The sequence below is a fragment of the Hipposideros armiger genome, unplaced genomic scaffold (genome assembly GCF_001890085.2).
Source record: "Hipposideros armiger isolate ML-2016 unplaced genomic scaffold, ASM189008v1 scaffold_186, whole genome shotgun sequence".
NCBI lineage: Eukaryota > Metazoa > Chordata > Mammalia > Chiroptera > Hipposideridae > Hipposideros > Hipposideros armiger.
The window spans coordinates 1,991,465-2,015,662 of record NW_017731536.1 but is presented as its reverse complement, the minus strand read 5'-3'; the positions used below and the strand labels follow the sequence as shown (position 1 = coordinate 2,015,662).

Below are 24,198 nucleotides of genomic sequence, written 5' to 3'. Positions count from 1 at the left end.
GGATCCTATACTTTGGGTGTTCTCAAACTTCCTCTGCTTGCTAAAAAGGGTGCTGGCTCCAGCTCCCAAGTGTCTGATTCAAGAGGTCAGGGTGGGGGTGAATGTGGCGGTGACGAGAACTTGCATTTCTAACAGATGGACAGGTGCTGCATAGCTGCTGGCCGCGGGGCCACGCTTTGAAAGCCAATTCTCAGCCCTCTACCCAGGGGTGAGGGTGATTTCTACAGATTCAGGACTACAAGTCATTACCCCCAGGACACTTATACTCAAATTGGGACCTACTCCCACCCACCCAGATCAAGAGAACATGAAGCAGGGACTGTCAAAGTCCTGACGTGAGTTGCAGATATGAAGCACCAAGGAAGGTGAGGACACGGAATGTACCGTGTGTGTGCGCGCATGTGTGTGTATGTGTGGAGCGGGGCGCTCCCCAAGCAGGAGGCCTGTGAGGGTGTACAGGCCTATAGTACTGTGCCATGCACTGCATGCACCTGGCCTGGAATGGGAGAGGCACTGCCTGGAGCTATGCAGCACAGTGGCTCCAGTGAATGAGGGGCCCCTGGGGCTGGGCCCATGTGAGGGGCGTAGAATGGAAAGCCCAGCGTAGGCCTAGGGCACAGTGAGAAGCTGGTGCTGAGCGGAGTTCCTGGGAAGGAGAGAAGGCTTTATAGGTGCCAGCCCATGAAAGGCCTGAAATGCTCCGGTGAGGAGTTGAGACTTTATTCCATAGTGAACTGGGAACAAATCAACAGCAGCTTGGCTCCCCGAAGCACACATCTGGAAATTGAGTCTTTTAAGTTTTGAAAAACAGATTTTCAGTAGTAGCTCATGGCTTGTCCGTGTGACATGATTTCAAGGCTGCATGAGACTACTCTGTTGTTCCCCTCCCCTATGAAATGTCACTATTAATGACTATATTCTTTTCCTCTAAATATGACCAACTCCAAGAGGCTCGTGTTATGAGCCAGAAATAGGAGGAAAAGTTGCTAACCTTAGCATGCTATTCTAGGCAACTTAGAGGAAGCATACAAGTCAGTCTCCTTCTCCAAGGACCAATAAGCAGGGGACCCAGGACAGGTCAACTGTGATGAACCTGGAGGCAGAGGGGGAAAGACTAGATGTGACAGAGGTGGAGTATCATGGTTTCCTGTCAGAGAAGAAGCAGGAGACAGGGGGGGTGTAGGGAAAACTGTCTGAGACCCGATCAGCTAGGTTGTTCTTGGGATGGTGTGAGGCGGGGGCAGGGCTGAGTGCCAATGGCATAGGAGGGCATCAGTGTGCTTGGCGGGCTCAGCCCAATTTCTTTGGTTTCCCCTCCTCCATCTCCCTTACTTTCTGTGGAACACTGAGGGGAGCGTACTGTTACATTTCAGGCTCAACCCTGACATACCAGCCTTCTTCTCTCTTGCTTACCTGGCTCAACAGGCTGGAATTGATGCTAGAATTGCAGTTTCCTAGGAAGCAGGAAATAGCCACGTCTCTCAAGCCGTGTTCCCAAGTCCATGAGATACATGTGCTGTGAAAACTGAGTAGGAAGAAAAACTCTATTCTAATTTTATTTGGGGATCATGTGTTGACAAGGAGATCTCAGATGAATCCTTTTGCCAGGTGATTAATCACCTCCTTATTTTCCTGTTGCAAACTCAAGTTTTTCCATATCAGATGGTCTGAAAGTGGGAACAGCGTATACAGTACACAGAAAGTTCCAACAGGAAACTGTTAGGAGCGAAGTCGTTAATGGTGATCGTGTTGAGATTGGTTGTGTCAGCCTAAAACACCTGTTTACCTGGGCCTTGCAGAAGGATGGAGTTTTGCCAACAGGTGTGATAATGTCAGGTTATCTTGAGATAACTTAGAACACATGCATGGAGTGACAGGGACCTAAGAGGTGCCCTCTCAGTGCAGGCCAGCTCCACCCTTCTCTCCTTGTTGTCACAAAGGGCCGCCACCCTTTGAGAAATGCTCTGAGTGTATTTTTCTGAAAACACCAAGATTAGGGTCAGTAAGTGGTTTTAGCATCAAAGGTACACAGAATTAGGGGAAACCGGGGGACAGGGACTCTCACAGCCGCACGGTGGGTCAGAGGCTGAGCCTAGCCTGCCGCCAGATTGCATTTATTGCCCACCTACTCCCTCCCCCCAACACTGCTGGTCACAGAGAGCCTGGGGAAGCTCATTCATCCATCAGCAAATTTGGGGGGAAGTGACAGGATCGAAGAAAGGAGGGTTTGGGGGAGAGCTAGAGCCTGTGGATTTGGGGCAGCTGGGTGCATCTTGGTGTCGTAAACAGAACATTCTGTTTGGAGTTAGAAGACCTGGACACTGCTATCAGCTCAGCACCTTGTTATCTGTATGATTCTGGACTTGAGCTATCTATACATCAGTTTTCACATCTGTAAATTGGGTATGACTGACCTTACCTGTCTCCCAACACTGCTTTGAGGAGGTACTGGATAGGAACCCCTACGCAGGCTGCAAGACATGGCAAAAGCAAAGGGTTTTATTGTAACAGTTTCTATGTTGCTTTCAGGCTTCCAGAGAACTTTCCCAGGTTTTCTGTTACTTACTGGATAGCTGTTGATAATATGACTCTCACATACAGATGTCTAAGGCTGATGGCTTGCCCAAGGCTCCCCTGAGAGTAAGGGGTGAGGTAAGCCTGGGCCTGGTCCCCCTGACACAGCGAGCGCAGCTTTTCAGCTCACCTCTGATCTTGACCTCACTTTGCTCACCTGCTTGTACATCACTTCTGCCTTTAACTTGTGTAACTTCTGCTCTTCTCCAAAGTTCAGCTCTTACCTTGATGCCCTCTGAGGCACATTTTCATCTCCTGGCACCCAGTGCTCTCAGGTTGCCCCTGGGCTGCCGACCGCAGTGCCTGCCCCATACCTTTGGTGGCATCTCAGGCCCGGATCTAATCTTCCTGCTCCTGTGCTCCACCCCTAGCTGGCTGAGGAGTGAAAGAGAACCACTGAATGACAGTGTGACTTCTTTTGGGGATGGGGACTTCCTGGAGGTGATGCCTCAGCTAAAAAGAGTGGCTCCAACAGTGGGCTTTTGGGACCAGGGTGGCATTTTAAGACAGGAAGTCCTATTGGAACCCCTTGGGTGCCCCCAGGGTCTAACCCAGTGGTTGGTGTGCCCAGTAGGGCTGTGAAGCCTTAGATAAGTTGGTGGGTGACACCATTAGGGCAGGTAATTATTCTGACTGCATCTGGTGGGGCTCAGTTTCATTCACTCATTGAGCTTTTATTGAGCACTTACTGGGCATCAAGCATGGTGCCGGGTAGTGCCCTCAGAATGCTCAGAGCCCTGTGGATGCCAAGTCAGGTGGACGGACAAGGCAACATTTCAGGGTCAGAGGTGCTCTAGGAACATGCCATAGAGGCATCCACTGAATCCTGGCCCCTGGCTTCCTGGAACAGGGGACCCTTGAGCTGAACCTATGAGGAGAGGCCAAGCAGTGAGAAAGGGGGCTAGAAGGGGGCATGGCACTCAAGTCCCTGCACTTCTGGGCTGCCAGGGCGCCTCATGCACATTTGCGGGGACTTAGTACCCTGCTCTCTGCTCCCAGCCTCCTCCATGCTCTGGCAGAGAGAAACCTCCCAGTAGCTGGGATTCTGGGTCTTGTGCCCAATCTCAGCTTGCCCTGCTGCTGAGGTGGGGCTGGGTGGAGGGAATAGGCACTTTTTGGGCTCCCAAGGCCTGGCAACTACTGCTTGGAAATCTTAATCAATCACTTCGATCAAAGGTTTCATGTCTTCCGGAATAAGTGATTTAACTTATCTTTTCAATCGCAATTGACTTCAGCACATAAAAGGCTCATTCAGATTGAAGCAACATCTCCACCAGGAATGCATTAAGAGCAAGAAAATGGTTCTTTCTTAACACGGGCGCAGCTGGGACTCTGGAAACCCCAAATCGCTTGTAATCTCCTCTTGGAGCACGTCAATGCTGAGAGGCCCTCCTTTAGACAGTGGTAACATGCTCTCCCTGCCGGGGAAACCCGTTGGCTCCCCACCCGGCGGGATGTCCGTGCGGCAGGAGCAGTTTGGCTGGTTGAGATGCACAAAGCCACTTCTCTTTTCGATCCTTTGAACTTGGGCCCCTCCTTTGCTGGCTGCTGGCTTCATCCTCCTCTCCAGTTCCTGCTCCCATCGCCAACAAGAGTCCAGGGAATTGTGAGCAGCGGTGACCCCCAAGGGCTTCCTGATTCTGTCCCTGGAATGAGTACCATGGAGGACATGGAAGAAATGTGAGCCATGGCTTCCCAGCCAAAACGAGCTCACGTGCCACTCCTGTCCATGGCTTGAGGAGGGAGCATATGTGTAAACTGGTTTAACTCTACGGATGGCAATTCAACAGCGACTGTGAAGTTTTCATGTACAAATCATTTGATCTAGGAGTTCCACTTGTATGAAGTTATCCTACAGGTCTGGGCACATGTACAGGAAAGGGCATATGTACAAGATTGTTCATTGCAGTGCTGTTTACGATTAGAAACAACATCAATGTCCAGCAGCAGGAGACTGGGTTAACCAATTATAGTGCAGCCATACAGTGGGATAGTATGCAGACATAAAAAAGAACAAGGACGCTTTTATAGTGTTGATCTGGGATGATCTCAAAGGTATTGTGATAAAAGCAAGCTACATAACAGTATATGGTGTGATACCACTTGTGAAAAAAGGGTAAGGATAATAAATATCACTGTTTATAGGCATCCAGTCTTGTGAGGCAGAAATCCAAGGAAATAGTAACAGGGAAGGGAACTGGATGGTGGGTGACAGGGACCGGTGACAGGGATGGGAGGGAAATTCTTCATTCTATAGCCTGCCGTACCATTTGAATGTTGAACAATGTGAATGTGTTTCCTATTTGTGGTTGGCTGAATAATGCTGCCCCCAAGATGTCCATGCCCTAATCCTCAGAACTTGTCAATATGTTGCTTTACATGGCACATGGGGCTTTGCAGATGGATGCAGGTTAGACCTTGAGATGGGGAGAGGATCTGGGATGAGCGATGTAGGCCCAATCGAATCACATGGGTCCTCAAAAGCAGAGGACCTTTCCTGGCTGTGGGCAGAGAGGAAGACATGACCATGGAAGAATAACCAGAGAGATGCTGTGTTGTCGGCCTCGGAGGTGGAGGAAGGGACCCATGCGCCGAGGAACGCAGGCAGCCTGAAGCTTGAGAAGGCCAGGGAACGGGTTCTCCCTTCGTGTCTCCAGGAAGGAACACAGCCCGGCGGACACCTGTGCTGGGCTTCTGACCTACAGGACTGCAGATAATACACTTGTGTTATTTAAGCCACTAACTTTGTGGTGATTTGTTACAGCAGTCATAGAAAACTAACATATAAAACACTATATAAAGAAAACAAATTTTGAGAGAAGCTCACAGTCCAGTTAGAGTGGAGCTCACAACACATCACAGAGGAAATAAACCCTAACTTTCACTGCAGTGCTGTGGTGTGCAGACTAAATGCTGTGGAACCCAGCTTACTTCTTGAAGGACCTCTGGGGTGTCCAGTATGGCCAGGCACTATGCTATGTTCAGAGACCACAAAAAACAAAACGAACAGAAACAAACAAACAAACAAACAAACAAACCCATGGTCCCTGCCCTGGGGGGCTTTGTGGCCAGTTCTGCAGTGTCTGTCCCCACCCTTTAAAGCTGGCCCCCCAGGTGTGTGCACTGTGTCCACCCAGCCCCTGCTCAAGGCCTGTTGGGCATGGCATTTCTGGATCCTTTGCTGTCTTGGGCCCTGATGAACTGGACTTTCCCTTATTCCCCTGCTCGCAGCCAGTCAGCCTTGAATACACCCATGGCTGAAGAGCCCACTACATCTTGAGTAGGTTGGTCTGCTCTAAACTTTCTTCTTAAAGCGCTTAGCATGAGCGCCATTTATTTCAGCATCACTCAATGATTGGGGGACTCTGGGTTTCAGCTCTGGGAGGTGTATGTCCCACCTCCCCTCATGAGACCACATGCTCCCTCCTGTAGGGGTCTGTTGTATTATTTTGTTGTTTACTCATCATCTCCACAGGACCTAACATATAATAGAGACTCACTAAAAGCCTGTTGAATGGAAGCATGTATGCAGCTCCTGTAGTTTGCATTGGGCGGTGCTAGGTAGATATTAGGAAGGATGTAAGAAACAGAAAAAGATGGAGACTTGGTCTTTGAGCCGAGTGATAAAGAGAAAATTTAGCATTGTTCTCCTCTGCCATTTCCTTTCCCCGTGGCCATTTTATATAGGAAATGAAGGGAAAAAATGATTTCCTCCTTCACTCCTCTCTCCCCTATCATGTATTGCCAGGATGCTGTGACTTTGATTAGAAGGAGCCTGCAAGCTGCTAATAGGTGCTTCTCAAGTCCTGCCAGCTGCCTGTCAGCCAGCACCACACCCAGGGTATTGGAAACCCTGCAGCCCCAGCTGCCCTCTCCTGCTTCTTTCTGTCACCCCTCTCTCCCCACCCCCAGCTTCCTGTGTCCTCTGATCCATCTCTCAAAGCTTCTTCTCCTGTCCTGATTTACTGTATGATGCACGTGCATGCTGTAACTCTGGGAAACTGGCCCTACCTGAGGGAGTTATTCTGCCTGCACCATCCCTAACTCTGCAGGAGACTTGGAGCCGGTGTTTTCATGTGGCGAGACAGCAGGGTCCCCTAGAGTAAAGCAGCCAGGAGACAGCAGGGTCCCCTAGAGTAAAGCAGCCAGGAGCCACTGTCCTTACACCTCCTCCCCCACACCTTCCTACCTGCCCACCCTCCCATCCCATCCCCCCTGAGGAACTGTGAGTCTGCAGGGAAGTGTGGTAGCTTAGGGGCCAGGCACATTTAGGGAGTTTAGGGATCGGGTAGCTGAGGATTTGAATCCAGACTCCTCCTTTATGAGCTGGGTGACCTTGGGTGCACCTAAGCCTCAGTTTACTCATCTGTGAAAATGGGTGCTGGACTTGGACCTGGGATGACACCAGGGATGTGTAGAGTTGGGGTTGAATTCTGAACCCGAGCTTGCCTTCTGGTCTGGCCCCTGAGGTACTGTCAGCTCCCACAGTGTATAAACCTTATCTGGGAAAAGCAGACGATAAAGCAGAAATAGGTGACAATTCAGGGCTGGGGTGGCTGTGATGACCAGCTTGAGTTGTTCCTGGGAAATGCCTGGCTCTTGGCGATTGTTATTATTTTGCAAGGTTCATGCTATTTTACCGTTTTGGCTCACTTGCTGCCAGACCCAGCAGGGATGTGGGTTTGCAGAGGCCCCTTCCTGACAGCCCTCTGGGTGGAGTCTTGAGTCCAGTTCATTTGTCAAGTAGGACTGGTAAGCCCGCCCTCACACTCACGTGCCCTCCCAGCCTCCTCCACCGCCTTCTCCGCCTGGTTATCCATCATTCACCTTTTTTCCTCAGTTGCCTCCCACACCCGCCTCCCGGGCCTCCTGGCCCCCATTCCCTGCCCTTTTTCTTGCTGCCCTCAGCATTTTGCAAACCATCTCCCACCATGGTCTCAATGTGGCTTTACCGTTTCATCCCTGGAAGCTTTCCCCCTCCTGGAGTTGGCAGCCTGGCCTTTCCATAAAGACCACCTTTCAGAACTGCCTGCCTCCCAGCCTGAAAACTCAGAAATTCTCTTTTCCGGCCACAACCTCCAGGTCTTCTGCTGGTATCCTGCAGGGAATGAGTGAGGTGGTGGGCTCCGTCATGCACGGAGCAGGAAGTTTGTGTGTCCCAGGGCGATGGGGAGGCTTGGTAATAAAGCAGAGTTGACGGGGCCAGGTAGGAGAAGAAGTTGCTGGAAGCTTGGCGTGCAAAGGGGACAGTAAAAGCTTGTTGGTGGAAGCTAGCTCCGACCTGGGGTGGAGGGGCAAAGGCAGAGGGACCCAGGCTTCGTGCTGCCTTTTGGGGACAGGAAGGTGTGGGGGGGTGCAAATTGTTCTACGAGATGTTTCTGGTCCAGGGATGAGCCTGCATCAGGCCTAGTGCCTCTGGGTGGCTTCCTAAGGGAAAGCAGGGAAAAGAAAGCCTAATTTAGGAATCGTAGCATCTCTTAGGGGAAGAAGCCAGGCAAGGGCATATTGAAACTTGGGGATCGGTTTGCAGAAAGGAGTGACGTTAGGTATAGAGCTAGGGTTAAATTCTAAATCTGAGCTTACCTTCTACCCTGGCCATGTGTCAGCAACTCTGAGTGTCTGTAAATCCCGCTCTGAGAAAACCAGCTAGCAAAGCAGAAATAAGTACCAGGTCAGGTGAGGGGGTCAAGACACAGAGACTGCACTTATTCAAAGGTAAGCCTGCTAGCACCTCTCTTATCCAGAACATAGATCTCAAAGAGAGGGAGAAGTGCCTCTGACCATGGCTGAGCACATGGCTCCTTATTCCCGAGGGCCCCTGCCCCTGCCCCTTGCTCAGAGCCCCATGATTGCCTGGCCTAGGAGGATTCCAAGTTGTGCATTAGAAGCAGGGGGAGCTTCTTTAGCAGGCAGACCCAGACAGGGAGACGGCCTCTTCTGGGTGCCTTACTGTGGGACGGGGCAGACAGAAGAAGAGAAAAATGGGAATAGCAGGGACGAATCACCCGGCACAGCAGACAGTCTCATAGAGATACCGGAGGGCCATCAACACAAGGTTCCATTACGTTCAGCACCTCAGCCGGGAGCAAAGCTGGAGCAAGCTTCTTTGGAACAGTGTTTAGTAGAACCAAGCTGGGGAGGGATGTACACAAATTTAGGTTTTAAATGCTTTGCCATTAGAGGAAGAGAAGTATGTAAACATTTTAAAAAAATATGTTGTAGAGTAGGGTTAAAAGAAAACACATTTTGCTGCTTGAAGGGCAATGCTGAGTTGTCTAGAAAATCATTGTATGTGAAATACCTTGTCTGTATAGCTAGATAAATGGTTATTTCTGGGGGCGTCATAGAGTGTTAAGCCTGAAAGAGACCACGAGATTCCATACACCCGCTGAAACATGTTTATAGATGATGTACTCAAGGTCCAGAGATGTGAAGTGACTTGCCCAAGGTTTCACAGAGAGATGGTGTCAGAATGGGGCCTTGAACTTGATTCACTAGAGTGCAAAATGGATTCGGGGGCTGGGGAGCAGGCCTGGGTTCAGACACTGCACCTCCGTCAGGAGCAGCCAGACCAGGGCTGGGAAGCCCTGCAGCCCCCCAGAGGTCAGCACCAAGGCCTAGGTGGGAGATTGGGGAGCCCGAAACATCTGCCCAAGGACAAGTTGAAGAGACACTGCCCAGAGTGGGATGGGGTTCGGGTGAATGGGTGGGCGGTGCTGGTTAGCCAGGAGAGCTGACCAGAAATGCACAGGGCAGCCTGGGGCAGGGAACTGGGCGTGGTGTGAACATACCCGATACCTAAGGGAGCCACAGGCACCCTCTGAGTGGAAGATTTTGATATCTGTTCTAGAACAGCCCACCTCCAGAAGTGTCAGGAACTGGTTTGAAAGGCAGGTTACAGCCCCAAAATGGGAAACAAAGAAGAAAATGACAAGCACACCTTGTACTCTTGTGAGAACCAGCTCCTGGAGTCTGATTTTCGTTTTCTATTTCCTGCAAGGGAGGCTGAGAGGGCTCCAAACCCGGCCTGTCCAGTGCAAACCTGCAGCAGCTTCTTACTGAACATCTACCCACAGACATCCTATTTCTACTGTTAATACACAAGCTCGGGGTTACCAGGGTCTCCTTGTTGCTATAGTGAAAGGTGATAGCGCCAGCCTTCCAAAGCGCTGGACCCTGGCTTAGAGGAAAATCAGAATCTGGGTGGCTTTATTTTTTTGGGTTTGAGTGAGAAGATTTAATGCACCATTTTTCCAGCCCTTGCAGTAATGGCAGTTTGTGCGCACAAATGCATCAAACCTCAATATCACCAGAATAACTGACAATTGGGGGAAGCGGGCATCTGAGAATATGTAGAAGATAAATTTTAGATTACAAACATGATAAAGCTTCATTAACCCTCCGTCGGGCGCAACCGATCTCACAGATTCATTGCACACAAATTTTCCAATATCTAACAGTTAACTGTTAGATATAAATTAACATTTCATTCTGAATAAGTAATAAGCATGCTTACACGTTATTTTCATTCATTTTCAATTTAAATAAATAAATGTCATACACGCATCTAGTAGATGCATTGCGCCTGAACTCTTAACTTTTGCATTGCGCCCGACGGAGGGTTAAGAATATCTAGAAAAGAACAAATACGTAAAAATGCACGTGGTTACATTGCCATAACACTGCCTTCGTGGTCCTGAGCTGTATGTAGCCTTCCTATCAGTTTTCTTCAGTGTGCATTTGGCAGCTTGGAAGACCAGTGTGCCTGTAATTGGTGATCTGCTTTTTCAGTTGCTAGGTCGTAAGCATCTTCCTGGGTTGCTGCATTACCTCAATCAACATGATTTTTATTGGTGGCGTAACATCACATCATTTCATAAAACATTCTCCTACTTTGCCTTTTCAGTGTCTCTTGAATCCACACTTGGTCTCCATCATGCCATCGCTGTCAAAATTCTACTCTCTCTCTGATTTGTACAATTGGCCTGCCTGTCCCTGTCCCGTCGGAGACACTGACTCTAGATTCAGTGCTCCTTTCCTGACTCTGGGCTGTGTTTGTAACTGGTGCCCTGGGTGCTGAGGGGTCAGTATTCCGTTAGGCCAGCCAGCACTGGACTGTTGGGGTGCTATGTCAGTGCAAGTTCAGCCTTAAGCTTAGGATGGAGGATGCAATGGATGAACCTCCATTTTACAAAACAAACTAATAAAAATAATGGCTGTTTGTTGTTAAAAATCCAAGCAGTGTAGATGTGTTTCTGGAAATACTGGGAACCCCTCCCCACATCTTGGCCCTCCCAGACCACTCCCCGGGGGTAACCACTCAGTGCTGTCTCCAATGGTTCCTTCATTTTCCTGCCAGCCGTTGGGTTTTGTAGGATCCATGCCACAGCAAGGCTATTTTTAACAAGCATCCCAGGCTTCAGGGGGTTGAGGAGAGGGGAAGAAAAAAATATTCCATTTGTATATTTTTAATCTGTGCACATTTGAGCAGGCAGTGGCTTTCCTGTCCCCCTGCCAAGGGTTTCAGGTAATAGATTAGACTTGCTGGGCACAGGGTAATCCTTTCCCTTCCCCTAACGAGGCTGGGAGACCAGTGAGGGGTTCGGGCGATGTTTCCAGGGCCAATGGCTGTCTCAGCTGGCTGCCTCCTGATTCTGCCTCTCCCCAGCCTTCTCCCTCCCAGCAGACTCGAAAATCCTGGCTGGGTATCCCAGGACAGAGGAGGCCTGGGAACCTGACTCTTTGTGCCAGGCTCATATTTAGAAATGTCTCCAGCCAGAGGTTGGCATCTGTCCCGCTTGGGCTCTGGGCAGGGGGTGCAGTCACATGTGCTGCCTTCGCGTGGGCAGATTCGAGTGGGCAACAGCCTGCTTTGAATATAAACACACTCCTTTTATGCCAAGGAGCTGGCGTTGGAGCCTGTGCTTCTGGGTATTGGGTGAGGGCAAGTGCTGATAGCCAGATGGGTGATAAGAAGAGGGAAAAAAGATGTCATAAGGCTTGAACTGGGCAAAATGGTGGTGCAAGAGGGGGTGACAGCTCCCTGCATCTAGTCCTGTCTTTCACCCCCAGGTGCCCAGAGAACTGCCCTGCTTGAATAGGGGGCCTGCAGGTCTACGGGGCCTGGATAGTACCCCAACCTGGACTTTCCTGTCCTTTCTGCCTCTTGAGTTCTCCAGTCTGTTCAGGGGTGGTCGTGGGAGGCAGTATGGAGTGGGACAGGATGAGGCCTGGATGGGGGCCACCTGTGGCAGGGTTTGCTCCATCTCTCCCTGTCTGTGAGTAGCCAGCCCCTCAACCTCTCCAGATTGCACCTACAAAATGTGGCCCCAGGTGACATCATCCCTGAAGGCTCTGTCAGCTAACGTTCTACAATTTCTTGCTCATTCTGCTTTCTTTTCCATGACAGTGCATGGTGAAGGATGAATTAGGCCAACTGATCCCTGCCTTAAGTCGTAGCCTCCTAGGTAACAAACATGCTGTAGCCCTGTAAAAACTCTCCTTTTTAGAAAACAATTCCTTTAAGAAGGGCCATTCTGGTTCATTCACTCATGCCACAGATATTTAATGAGCACCTGCAAAGTGCAGGCCCTGTGCTGTCACTAGCACCACAGCAACTGCTGGGGGCTTTCAGCTCTCCTCACATCACACCCCTCCACCCCTCTGCAGGCCTTCCCTGGGGACCGAAGTGGCTTGCTCACCAAATTCAGCTCCCTGGAGAGGAGGCTGCCTTTGTGCAGCCGAATCTTCGGAGAGAATTCAAATGCAGCAGCAGCACTTTACTCCTGTAGCCTGATGCCAAGTCCTCAAGCCCCTGGGAGGCCCCACCTCTCCCTGCCCCATGCTTCCCTTCTCTCCCCACATCTCAGGGGAAGAAGTCTTCAAGCAGTGGTCAAGAAGGCTGAATAGATATTTTCTTTATATCTCCTGGGAGCAGTATGATAAATATGCAATAACTGCATGAATGAATGGATGAATGAATGAATGAATGAATAAGCGAGTGAATGAATGATGGAACAAATGGAAATTCAGTCAGTCTCTGCTCCAGAGAACTTAAAATTCGGAGGAAAAGAACCTGGCTTGTAGAATGGTGGAACTGCGGGACTGAAGGGGACCCCAGGGATTGGACTCCCCTCCTCCTTTTATAGGAAAGGAAACACAGGCTCAGAGGCAGGAGGGGCTGCAGGTGTGATGCCCATGGCAGACCAGAGAGGTAAGAGGATGGCGAAATCGCCCAGGGTGAGTGAGATCCGGAACCCAACTCAAGGCTGCCCTACTTTCCCTCTGCCACTGCCCTAAGTATCCCTTGTCCTTGGGAAAAAATTGCCTTTTCATGTGTTTGGGAGTGGATGGCGCAATTTTTCTTTGAGGGTTAATTGTTTTTGTTGACAGCACAGATAATTAGGAATGAGGACCCTGGAGCGAGGGCGACAGCACCATCTGCTGTGAATATGTTTCAATCCCACCTTGTAAGAGGGCTTGGAAGGGCTCCTGTCCCTTGCCCCCCCCCCTAAACATTGAGGAGCTCTAATGGTTTGCTTCTGGGGCTACAAAGGTGACCATGCAGCCAGCGGGATGGGCTGTTGACCAGCTTGTGAAGGGTGCAACTTGTCCTCCCTCCCACACGGCATCCGGTGCACGTAGTAGGGCTCACTAAGAGCTCAAAGGCTGAGCAAGGACCCAGCAGGGAGCCTGGGACACAGAGCATTGACACCAAGGGGGTGCCTTTCTGTCCTGCCTGTGGCCTGAGGTTTTGAGGTCTGGTCCTCTGTTGATGGAGGTGAGCGTGTGGGTCCGCCACCGAGCTACATGGCTGCCGCTGATGTCTGCATCATTTTTATGCCTAACTCCGTGGATTTTTCACCTATTCTGGGTTTCCTGGCCTTTGGCCCATGCTGCTTGTTTTGGAAGGAGCTCAGCCCTGCCTTCCATCACCAGGTAGGAATTTCCTAGGTCATGACTTCCTCTGTGTGAACAGAAGCAGAGCATTTTGGAATCAAGCAGAGAATCTCATTGTCAGTATCTTTCTTCACAGCCAATATCTTTCTTCACAGGTAGAACTTCATGGTTTTTGTTTTTTTTTTCATTTTTATTATTTAGGAATATATCACATATACAAAAGATTATTGCCATGTACATGTGCTTTTTGAAGGTAATAATAATAACTGCTTTGTTCTTTTAGAGCAGCTTCCAACCCCACCAGTGCTGCTTGGCTCAGAAATGCCTCAGAGGCCAGAGCTGTGGGGAGCCAGGTGCACCACCCAAGAGGCTCAAAGTCAGCCCAGCCCCCCAAAGCTGTGGCTGTTTATCACGGCCAATTTCCTCTTTGCCTGAGCTGCTCCTGATACGTGGGAGCGTCCACGTCCCTGTCTTTTCTGTTTATCACTCTATTCTCTCTGTGCTCTCTCCTCCTAAACTCTCCCATCAGGGGAGAAACCAAAGGCAGGATCATGCTCCTCTTCTCCATCCCCCCATCGCAGGCCAAGGCTGCCTCTGTTCCCCTCCTCCTTCCCGCTCCTCTTGACCTGCCACACCCCAAAGTGGACATCAATTTACTGTAGGACCAGGGAGCTTGTTGGAAAGAATGGTAAACGGGAGTCAGGAATTCCAGCCTTGATTCTTTCACTAACTTATTGTGTGACCTTTAGCAAGATTCTTAACCTCTCCGTTCCTCTATCTCCTCATCTTGAAAATACCCCTTTACATTGCTACTGTGAAACCAAATGGGTCCAATGGATGCAAAAGCAGCTTGAAGGATATAACCCCATCTACGTGTTGTAAGACATCGCCATCATTATGATTACGGAGTCCGTGGGACTTCACGTCCCTACCCTTCCTTTGCCACCCCCATCCCTGTCCACGGTACTTCCTCTTATCTGCAGTGCTGGGTGCTCTTGTAGACACCCTCCACATGCCACAGCCCCTTTTCAGTCGTGGCACTGAGGCCCGGAGGAGCCCAGGCTTGGGGTGGAGCTCAGGGTCTCAGCCATCTGGACAGCAGGAGCCCTCCCCTTCCACCCTTGTTGTTGGAGGTCATGCCTGGTCTGAGGTGCAGGGCTGTGGCCAGTGTGGACCTGTCTTCAGAGACGAGCAGATCTCCTCACTGGGGCAGGGCTGCTTCTAACTGGAGCCCCCACCCCTGCCCCAGTGTGAACTGCTGTCTTGGCTATGAGATGCGGTCACTCAGTGGATCCCGTGTCTGTGTCCTCACGCAGTGAGGTCTGCATCTCCATGCTTGCCTCTCGTTCTGAGTGCAGGGCTGTAAGAGGAGGCTCACTGTCACTCCAGGTGGATGGCCTTCCTAGAGCTCCCCCCACCGTAAACCACAGCACACCGGAATCCTTGTCCTGGGGCCTGGGCCTTAGGAGTTGAGGATTGTCCCCGATAGACATGTTCTTGGTCTTTGAGGCCTCATTGGTGGAGGGAGAGCACCCAGATCCTTCCTATTTCCTGGGCAACGAGGCTCTGTTGGTGAGTCTGAGCCAAAATAGGAATAGTGGTTAGGATGAGTGACTGAAAGTGGGTCTTTCAGGAAGATAAAATATGCAGAGGTAGAAAGACAGAAATGAAGGAGTGTGCGCGTGTGTGTGCTGAGGCCTGGGGATAGGGTGAGCAAAACACTGACAGTGAAGACTCTGGCAGAGGTAGAGCTCATATAGTCACCAGGAATTGTAAGACCTAATAGTAAAGCGCAATGAGGATGGCTGGAAGATTCTAGAACAGTTAAAACTTGGACATAGGGCCGGCTGAGTGGCTCAGTTGGTTAAGAGCGCGAGCTCTGAACAACAAGGTTGCCAGTTCAATTCCCACATGGGCCAGTGAGCTGCGCCCGAACTGAGCTGCCGCTGAGCTGCCATCAGGTGGCAGGATGGCTCAGCTGGTGAGAGCACGTGCTCCTAACAACAAGGTTGCTGGTTTGATTCCCACATGGGATGGTGGGCTACGCCCACCCGCAACTAAGATTGAACACAGCATTTTGAGCTGGGCTGCCCTGAGCTGCCAACGGGCGGCCAGATGGTGACTGGACTTGGAGCTGAGCTAGCTTTGCCCTCCACAACTAAGATTAAAGGACAAGAACTTGGCTGTTCCCTTCCCCAATTCCCCAACACTGTTCCCCTTCCCCAATTCCCCAATAAAATCTTGAAAAAAACCCCACAAAACAAAAAAACAAAACAAACAAACAAACAAAAAACAAACAAAAAAGAACTTGGACACGTGTCTTTGGCCCTCATAACCGAGACCTATGTTCTTCCTGCAGGTCCCCTCTAAAGTAGCTGGGGTCTCAGAAGGCCTTACCACCCCCTGAGGAGCGGGCCAGCCAGGAAAGCTATAAGGGATGGCGTGGAGCCCACCCAGGGCCTGAGGAGTGAGCATCATCCAGGCTGTTGGACCTGGAGCCTCCAAGTTGGGGACTGCACCATTGAGACCCAAGAAGAATCAATGCTTCGACCCTCCGCGACATGTGCACGTTGTAATGACAGGTAATGAACCTTTGGCTCATCTATCCTTTCTGAATGATATGACAAGTAGGAGAACATATCAGCCTGTAGTAGACATGAACTGTCAACCCTTGGAAAGATTAACTATGCAAATGAACCCAATAAGGCCTGATTGATGCTTTGTGTTTATTAGGGTCTGCCCCATGCGCTTGTTGGAGCCAGGTTCTGGAAGATTTAGCATCAGGTGGGCTCACTTCCTGTGCCTTATGGGAAGGCCTGATGCTGTTAGGGATGTAGCACCTCTTGTTTGAAGGGCTCCAGGTAACAAATCAAGAAGTCATAATTCCCCATTAGCTCCCTTGGGAAGCAAGGAGTTGATGTCAATGGAGAGACGGAGTCAGTGAAGGGTGCAGGAGCCCTTTCGTGTACTGGTGATACCTGAGGGGTAGACTTGGGGACTCACTGGTTGGGAAGTCTGGACTGGTCCAGATTTCTCAAATGACAGGGTGAAGCCATGGGTCAGTAATTCTTTTAAAAAGAAAAAAAAAAAAAGGAAAAGGGGACCTTGGGCTTTCTTCATCCTTCCGAGGATGCCAGGGCAAGTAGCCAGTGATCAGGGGTGACTGGGATAGGTCACGAGTAGAGGTCTGGAGAGCCCAGGAGGGGCTGGCAGACACGGTGGGGAGGTCAAACAAGGCAGGAAGTATCAAACAGGTCCCCAGAGCCTAGGAGGCAGGGCCCGAGACTGGAAGGCCAGGGGGCCAATTGGACTTGAGACCCAAAGATGAGCACTGATCTGATGCTGATTTGTTGGCGCTCCTGTTCCATTGGTCATCTGGTCTTCACTGTGTGTGTTGTACAGGGTACCACTCTGACAACTTCCACCTCTGGAAAACGGCAGGCTGAGGCAGGAGCAAAAATAGCTTGGGGCCTTGGGAAACTGACCAGGGCAGGCGGAAAGGGCCAATGGCCTGGGGCCGGAGCCCAAGGGGGTGTGGCAAATTCCATTCCAGTGCAGGCGGGTGTCAGGGTCCACAGCATCGAGCCAAAGGGTGGGGAGGGGCAGAGTATTACGACTTCTGGGTGGCCCTGTTCTAAATCAGGCAGAAAGAATAAGATGGAGAAGGAATCCAGAAAGCTGAGCCCAGCTCTAGGAAATGGATCAGCTACAGGCGCCAGGGGGGCCCAGGACTTAGCTCCTGTCTATGTGAGGAAATGGAAGGGGAATTGAACACCAGGGACCCCAGCAAAGACAGTCAGGGGACTGGTGATGTCTGGAGGGGCCTAGCTAGGGAGCTGCCAGCTTCACAGGTGCCCGGGGGCTAGCTGTGTCCCTGGGCACCCCAGGCCATAGTGTACTGGCTCTGGGATATTCCCAGACCCCACCTCTTAGTGGGGCAGGTGGTCTGTGCATCTTCAACTTGATTGGAGACTGGACAAGGCTGACCCTGTGGGGCCTCCTCATATTGGGAGGTGATGCGAGGCAGCAGGAGGCATGAAAGGTCCAGCCCTGCAGGTGGGTGGGTGAGAACTTCCATCATGCATGTGCCTTCAGAAAGGTAAGGGTAACATACTTCCTGATCGAGGCAAGAAAGAGCCAAGGATTCGGTTTATCAGAAGGCCCTTCACCTAATTTACCGAGTACCTATTGTGTGCTGGACATGTGCTAGCTGCCGGAAATGCAACGATGCATATGGACTATCTGCTCCCAGGGGAGGGAGTATATATGGGGCAGAGGAAAAATCACAGGAGTGGAGACACATCCACAGGCCAGGTGAATCCTGAGCTAAACAAGAGGATTCATTGTTATATCCCCTTCTTATGACATGCCTATAATGAATCCCTGGGGAAATTGGCTTGAATGATCAAAGATAGAGTTGACTCGCTTGTTCTAGAGCAGGGGTCGGCATACTGCGGCTTGCGAGCCACATGCGGCTCGTTGGGTACGTTCTGTCTCAAAAGTTTGCCGACCCCTGGAAGAGCCAATCCTGTCCCTCACAACAATTTCAAAATTACTTGAGAACCATAAATATATTTTGCATAATCACCATTATGTGAATAATATCCTTTAAAAATTTTATAAATGAAACTATGATAGTTTTATTTTCATTTTCAATTTTACTTCAGAGCCTAAGGCTGCCGCAGTTTGCTGACCCCTGGCGGCTCTTGCGTCTCAAAAGTTTGCCGAACCCAGTTCTATAGATGGCGATGTGTGTTCTCTGGAACCAGCCCTGGCTGCGGGCCTCACCAGCCGTGCTCAGGACGCTGCCACTCATGCCAGGTGTGGAGCTGACCTCAGGCAGTTCCTGAAGCTCTCTGAGCCTCAGAAGCTTCATTAAAAGTGGAACTAATAATTTCTGTCTTGTTGGGTCACTATCAGAGCTAAATAAAATAATGAATAGTTGCTCTGTGACATTTGATGGCAAGAAATAATCCTTTTTATTTTCCTAAATCAAATGAAAACCCATTTGAGTTTCCCTACTGGCTAAGTGTGACAGAATTTCCCTAGCAGGCATGGCTGCTGTTCTGTCTCTACCTCATGGAGCTTTTCAGGTCAGGACAAGTGGGGAGGGGGGTGAGGCCTGGCCCCTGGCCCAAGGTGGTGGCCACTGCCTCTGGCCCCTCCTTATCCAGACCTGTGTGGTCATCTGGGGGAGCCAGGCCCTGCAGACAACTTGTGCCCCTATATCGGCTCTGCCATAGGGAACATTGGGGCCCCCACCTTCATCTCTAGGGTGCAGACACCACCAGGGCGCTGTGTTCTAGTGGGGTGAGGGTTGCCAGCCACTCCAGGGCCTAAGCCATCCCAACTATCTTGGGACCCGACCCAGGGATACTTCTCCAAAAGCTGCATGTCCTTCAAGCCCTCTCTCTTTCCTGCCTCTCAGCCTCAGCGTTTGCAAAAAAGGCCCATCCTTACCTTACCTTCATTCTTCCTTTCTCCCGCCATAAAAATACAGGTGGCACCCCCTTAGAGCCAGGAATCCCATTGTCACAGAATATGGTTGCTCTCTCTGGGGATGGGGAGTACATTTTTTATAATTCTGTGACTGACAGTTGCTCCAGCCACTGGCCCCCAACAACAGTACAAAACAGTCATTGCTGCGTATGTTTGTTTATACACATAGCATCTTGACACATGGAGCTGGCTCAGAGTCAACACTTCACAAAATAAAGTTCCCCTGTGCCCAGCCCCAGGTTATATAGTTCCTGCCTTCTGGGGTTTTTCTGAGACTGAAATGAGATCGGGTATGCGAAAGTCCTTTGTAAAGCTATAAAATGTTATTGAGACTCAGTTCCCTACCTGGGGTGTTTTGTGGTCTGGGAGCTGGGTTGATTCTCGAGGTGCCCTTCCACTGGCATCACATGGCAGGTCCAGCCGCCAAGAACGTCCTCTCACCAGCAGACTCAGCTACGTGCTCCTGCTAGGTGCTCCCCCCCCCTCAGGGCAAGAGCCCCCTGTCTCCTGTTCTTCTCTGGGAGAGGGGAAGGACCTCTGTGTCAGTGACAGCAATATGTTTTCCTGACGCCTGAGTTTGGAATCTACCTGGATTATGATGAAAGTTCATAACTCGTCGTCCTAGGCCTGAGGGGAGCAGGGCAGCCGTCTAAGGAAATTCCACAGGTCTTCCTCTCCTCTTGACTTTGGGTTGGTGAAGATTCTTCAATAGGGAAGGTGGTTTGAAGGGAGTGTCCACAGGCAGATTCTCTGTCCTCAGGGCCCGGTGTGGAGAGACAGGCTAAGGAGGGACAAGTTGGTGACGTGAAGCTCACCTGGGTGTCAGCTGTGCTGGAATCAGTACAAAGTCTACAGAAGGAATGGGAGTTCTCCAGGCCTGGGGACTGAAATGATGTTTTTAACGAGTCAGTATTTTATGGTGTGTGGCTGGCTCCGTGGTCCTCGCATGTAGTGGTCTGTGGGTTCCTGTACTGCTTGCCGCCTCTCGAGAAGACAGCGTCCATCCCCCTGGAGCACAGGCTCCTGCTTCATGTTGAGCGTTCAAGGCTGTCACGAATCCTAAAAGAGTCCTCCAAACCGGTGTCATTGTGACTTAACAACTATTTTATGAGTTAATCTGTGGCACATTTGGATAGAAATGTAATCCTGGCTCTTTCTAAGCGTGCTGTGTGACCCCGCGCAGATCTTTCATCTTCCCCAGGGCTTCATGTTCTCGTCTATTAAATGGGCATGAGAAAGTGCTGGAATGATTTCATCCTGTTGCCAGGTCGACATACAGGAATCTTGACCACTAAAGATTCGAGAGTGTTATATGGCAACGCCCTTTCCTCGCCATATCCAGCAGTGTCTAATTCTGTTCTTCAATATTAGTCTCTTAATCGCTTCCTGGAGAACCGTGGGGACGTATCAGCTTCTGATATATCACCTTAAAATTTTGCAGCAGGGAGAGGCAGGAAGCCACACTGCCCTTGACGGACAACCTTCACTTGAGTATTTAACAATTTTAATTTTTCATGATTCCTCTGATAAAAATAGTGCCCGACTAAAAACAAATACATTTGTATTTTCCATCTCCTTAATTCGTTTCTAATTTGGGGGCTCTTATTAGCTTAAAATCATCTCGCTGAAATGGTCCTTGGATGATAAAAAATAAATGTGAAAACCACAATCAATTCTAGAGAGATCTTACTATTTAATTATGCTGATTGGAGCACTAGAGACCCCTGGCAAAATGAACCTCTCAGAATAAGCTTGATTTGTGTAATTTGGTTTTTAAAAAATTTGGATGCATATTTATCATGTTGAACGATGTGTTCTTATTCTCTTTGAGATTCTGACTCATCTCCTAAGAAATGGGTGGAGGAATCCACTGGCTGAGACCCTGGGACTCAGCTAAGCCCATGGAGTCACTAGTAGGCCCTGGCCTGAAGGGAACGTGGGGTCCCCAGCTTGTCTGGTCATTTAAAAATGTCTTTTCTTTAAAGAAGAGAAAGGCAAGGTTAAAAGGTCATGTAGAGACAGCCTCGGAAAGAATAGGCTGATGGAATTTTAGAATTTGATGGTAGGAGGGAGTCTTGCGTGAAATCATAGAAAATGGGGAAATCCTGGGTTAGCAATGGATCTAGAACCAAATTCTAGAATGTGATAGAGTTGTGGAGACACTGGGAGGACCTCATTGCTCAAAAAGATATGTGCCCCACTGTCCAAACCCATGAATCAGTATTCGCTTTGCTACAAGTTGGGCAGCCGATGTAACGCAGGAAGGTCGCAGCACCACCCATGATGTTTTCTTGCCATAGAGCTGAACCTAAACCTGCTCAAGCCTGTACACCTAACTACCACTTTATACAGGGACTAGAGGAACATGTGACGCACCACTGCAGGGGAGGCCATTCCCAAATCCAGACCAAGAGAAGCTCCTTAGGACCAATGCCCTAACTTCTCCAACAGAATGGTGAGGGGAAGTAGAGAGGAGGTGTAAGGGCAATTGTTATGAGATTAGTAGAGTCTTAAGAGACGTACCAACCAAATGTACTCTGGGTCTGGTTTGAATCCTGATTCGAGCCTGTCTGCTGTAGGAGGACATATTTGAGAGATTCAAGGACATTAGGTACAGGCTGGGTGTTAGACATTCAGGGATTATTGTTAATTTGTCAGGGTGCGTAATATCATGGCAGTGTCACACACTGAAGCATTTACAGATGACATGATGTGATGTCTGGGATTTTCTTTAAAGTATTTCAGAAAGAAAAAATGGGCAGGAGAAGCAAAACATAGAACGTTGACTATTGTTGAAGCTAGTTTGCCTATTGGTGATGGGTACTTGGGGATTTATTATGCTCTTCTATTTTTGTAACTTTTAAAAGTTCTATAATGAGGAGTAAAAATAAATAATAAGAAGAAATGCTCTTACTAGCTGGCTGAACCCTGAAATTTCATCATCAGAGCTTTATTCATCTAGCTGAAGCCTTTCTTACTCCATAATGTACAGCTTCTTCTGGGAGCCTGGTTTACTCTTTGGGAAAGTCACAGTGGGGCGATAGAAATTCCACCAGTATAGGATGCTGGTGTCTCATGCAAAAGGGTTCCAGGTAAGGAAAGTTTGGAGAAGAAACCCTGGACAGGTATCTTCCGAGCCTTGGTTATGCGAATACACACTGTGCATCTTGGATGGGGCTAGAGCAATGCATGTTCCCCAAAACCATTTGCCATGTGCTTTGAAGGAGAGAGACTCCTCCAGCCCCTCCAAGGAGAAGGGGAGTAAGGGCAGAAGCCTGGGCCCCAGAGCCGTTTCTGCTTACTAACTGGTCATTAGGCACGCACTCAAACTTTCTCAGTTTTGTTACCTATAAAATGAGCTTAATATCACCTGCCACCTACCTTGTAAGACTATGAAAGGGCTTTGTACAGTACAAAGCCCAAGACCCCGGGTTAAGTGGTGTGATTATTACTTGGTGCCATTTTTTGAAACTCAGTCCACAAACGTTTTCTTGGCAGCTCATGGCTCTGTATACAGGTGTAGTCTAACATCATCCAAAGCATGGACTGCTGTGGGTATCACACACTCGAAAGATAGCGAGGTGGTCAAAACAAGTTCTCGGCCCCTGGGGAGCTCACAGTGGAATTGGGGAAGCAAGAAGAATGAAAGGGATGGGAGCTAGCAATGCCATTAGCCTGAGGGATTATTGAAAGGTTAGGTTCAGAGGAAAGGGGGACTGCACTTAGTTGGGGTGGTCCTCCGAGGCCACCTGGGGGAGGTAGCACTTGACCTGGGCCTTGAAGCCTGGGAGGATTTGGACAGGCCATCCCTTTGTTGGTTACGGATCACTTAGTTGGAATGCTTCCCTCTCTCCCTCCTCCACACGCCCACATTCTGCAGCTGAGCACATAAACCTTGTTTGGATTACAGTCTTATCTGACTTGGGGGCCAAGTCCTCCCTGTCCAGAACTGGGGTCGATGCTCCCCCTGCCCGGCCCTCCCAGCCTCTCCCCCTCTCTGTTTCCACCCCTTGTGTCCGTCTTCCCGTCAGAGCTGAGAGAAGCTCATCACCCCGTCCACGCTCACTCACTCCTGCCCTCTCTTTTAAGTTTTTTATCTTTTCAAAAAAGTATAAGCCACAGAAACAAAGGAATAAATTATGACTTAGAGATAACCGAACTTTCATGGGGAAATGTTTATCATCATCATCGTCCAGTCACTCCTTAGGGCAGTGAGAGAAGATAACCTGAGTGGAAGTCTTGGAAAAGGTGGGCAGCAGTTGCTTAAGCCCAGGTGAAGGGATTTGAGGTGCTCCTGGGAGCTGACTTGGTTTCCTGGGTGCAGAGAGTTGGTTGGGGAGGGGGGGCTCTGACCCCCCACCGCACAGGGTGTGCTTGTTATTCGGGATAGCAGTCCCAGACATGTGTTATCTAACAGCCCACAGTGTCCTTTAACTTGCACAGCGGGAATGAAAGAAAAGGCCCTAGGAAAGGACAGGTTGGTGGTGGATGCTTCAGATCAACAAGGGGGCCCAGCTCTGAGCCACGTGACAATTCAGAGATCAACTGGACACATGCCTCGTCCTCAAGAGTCCTGCATGGACAGAGCTCCGCCCACAACTGGCATGTCTTAGGGTTCAGATAGCTATTGTTAGTATTGATATTTTGGGAAAAGGCCTACCCAGTGCTTGGCACCGACTTGGCCTCACTGTGGACTTTCACGGCAACCACAGACCTCAGCTGTGGGCTCACAGAGCCCTGGTGTTGAGTTCCGGCTCTGGCACTTGGGGCAGGTGACTTCAGCTCCCTGAGTCTCAGCATCCTCAAATGTAAGACAGAGTGTGACCACACCTCCCTGCCAGGATGGTTGGGAGGACAAAAATCAAGTGATGGAGAGAGAGCTCTTGGCCCCCGTGGGCCCTCAACAACTTTTCGATTTCTTTTCTTCCCTTTCTGCCACTGAGAAGTAAGAAGACACGGGGCAAGTTGCTCCAAGCCTCAGTTTCCTTATCTACAATATTAAATGGAAATAATTAGATTACTTGTCCTATTGACATCATTTAACTATAAAGAGAGAGTTTAATGGGCAATGTATGTAAAAACACTTCAAGGAGTATGAAGAGTTAGTCAAACATTTAAAAAAAATGCATACATGGGCCGGCCGAGTGGTGCATTGGTTAAGAGCTGGCTTGGGACGCCAGAGGGCCCTGGTTCGGATCCCACATATGAGGGCCAGTGACACTGCCC

At 49.8% G+C, this 24,198-nt stretch overlaps 1 protein-coding gene across 3 annotated transcripts in view; it reads left to right on the top strand.

Annotated features, from left to right (window-relative positions):
- The window catches only part of ZBTB7C (zinc finger and BTB domain containing 7C), a 363,196-nt gene that overhangs the window by 64,251 nt on the left and 274,747 nt on the right, over positions 1-24,198 (top strand). For all 3 annotated transcript variants that reach the window (XM_019652707.1, XM_019652705.1, XM_019652706.1), the window contains one exon: positions 15,833-16,055. The gene's annotated coding sequence lies outside the window, so the exon portion shown is untranslated. The remainder of the gene's footprint in view (positions 1-15,832; positions 16,056-24,198) is intronic.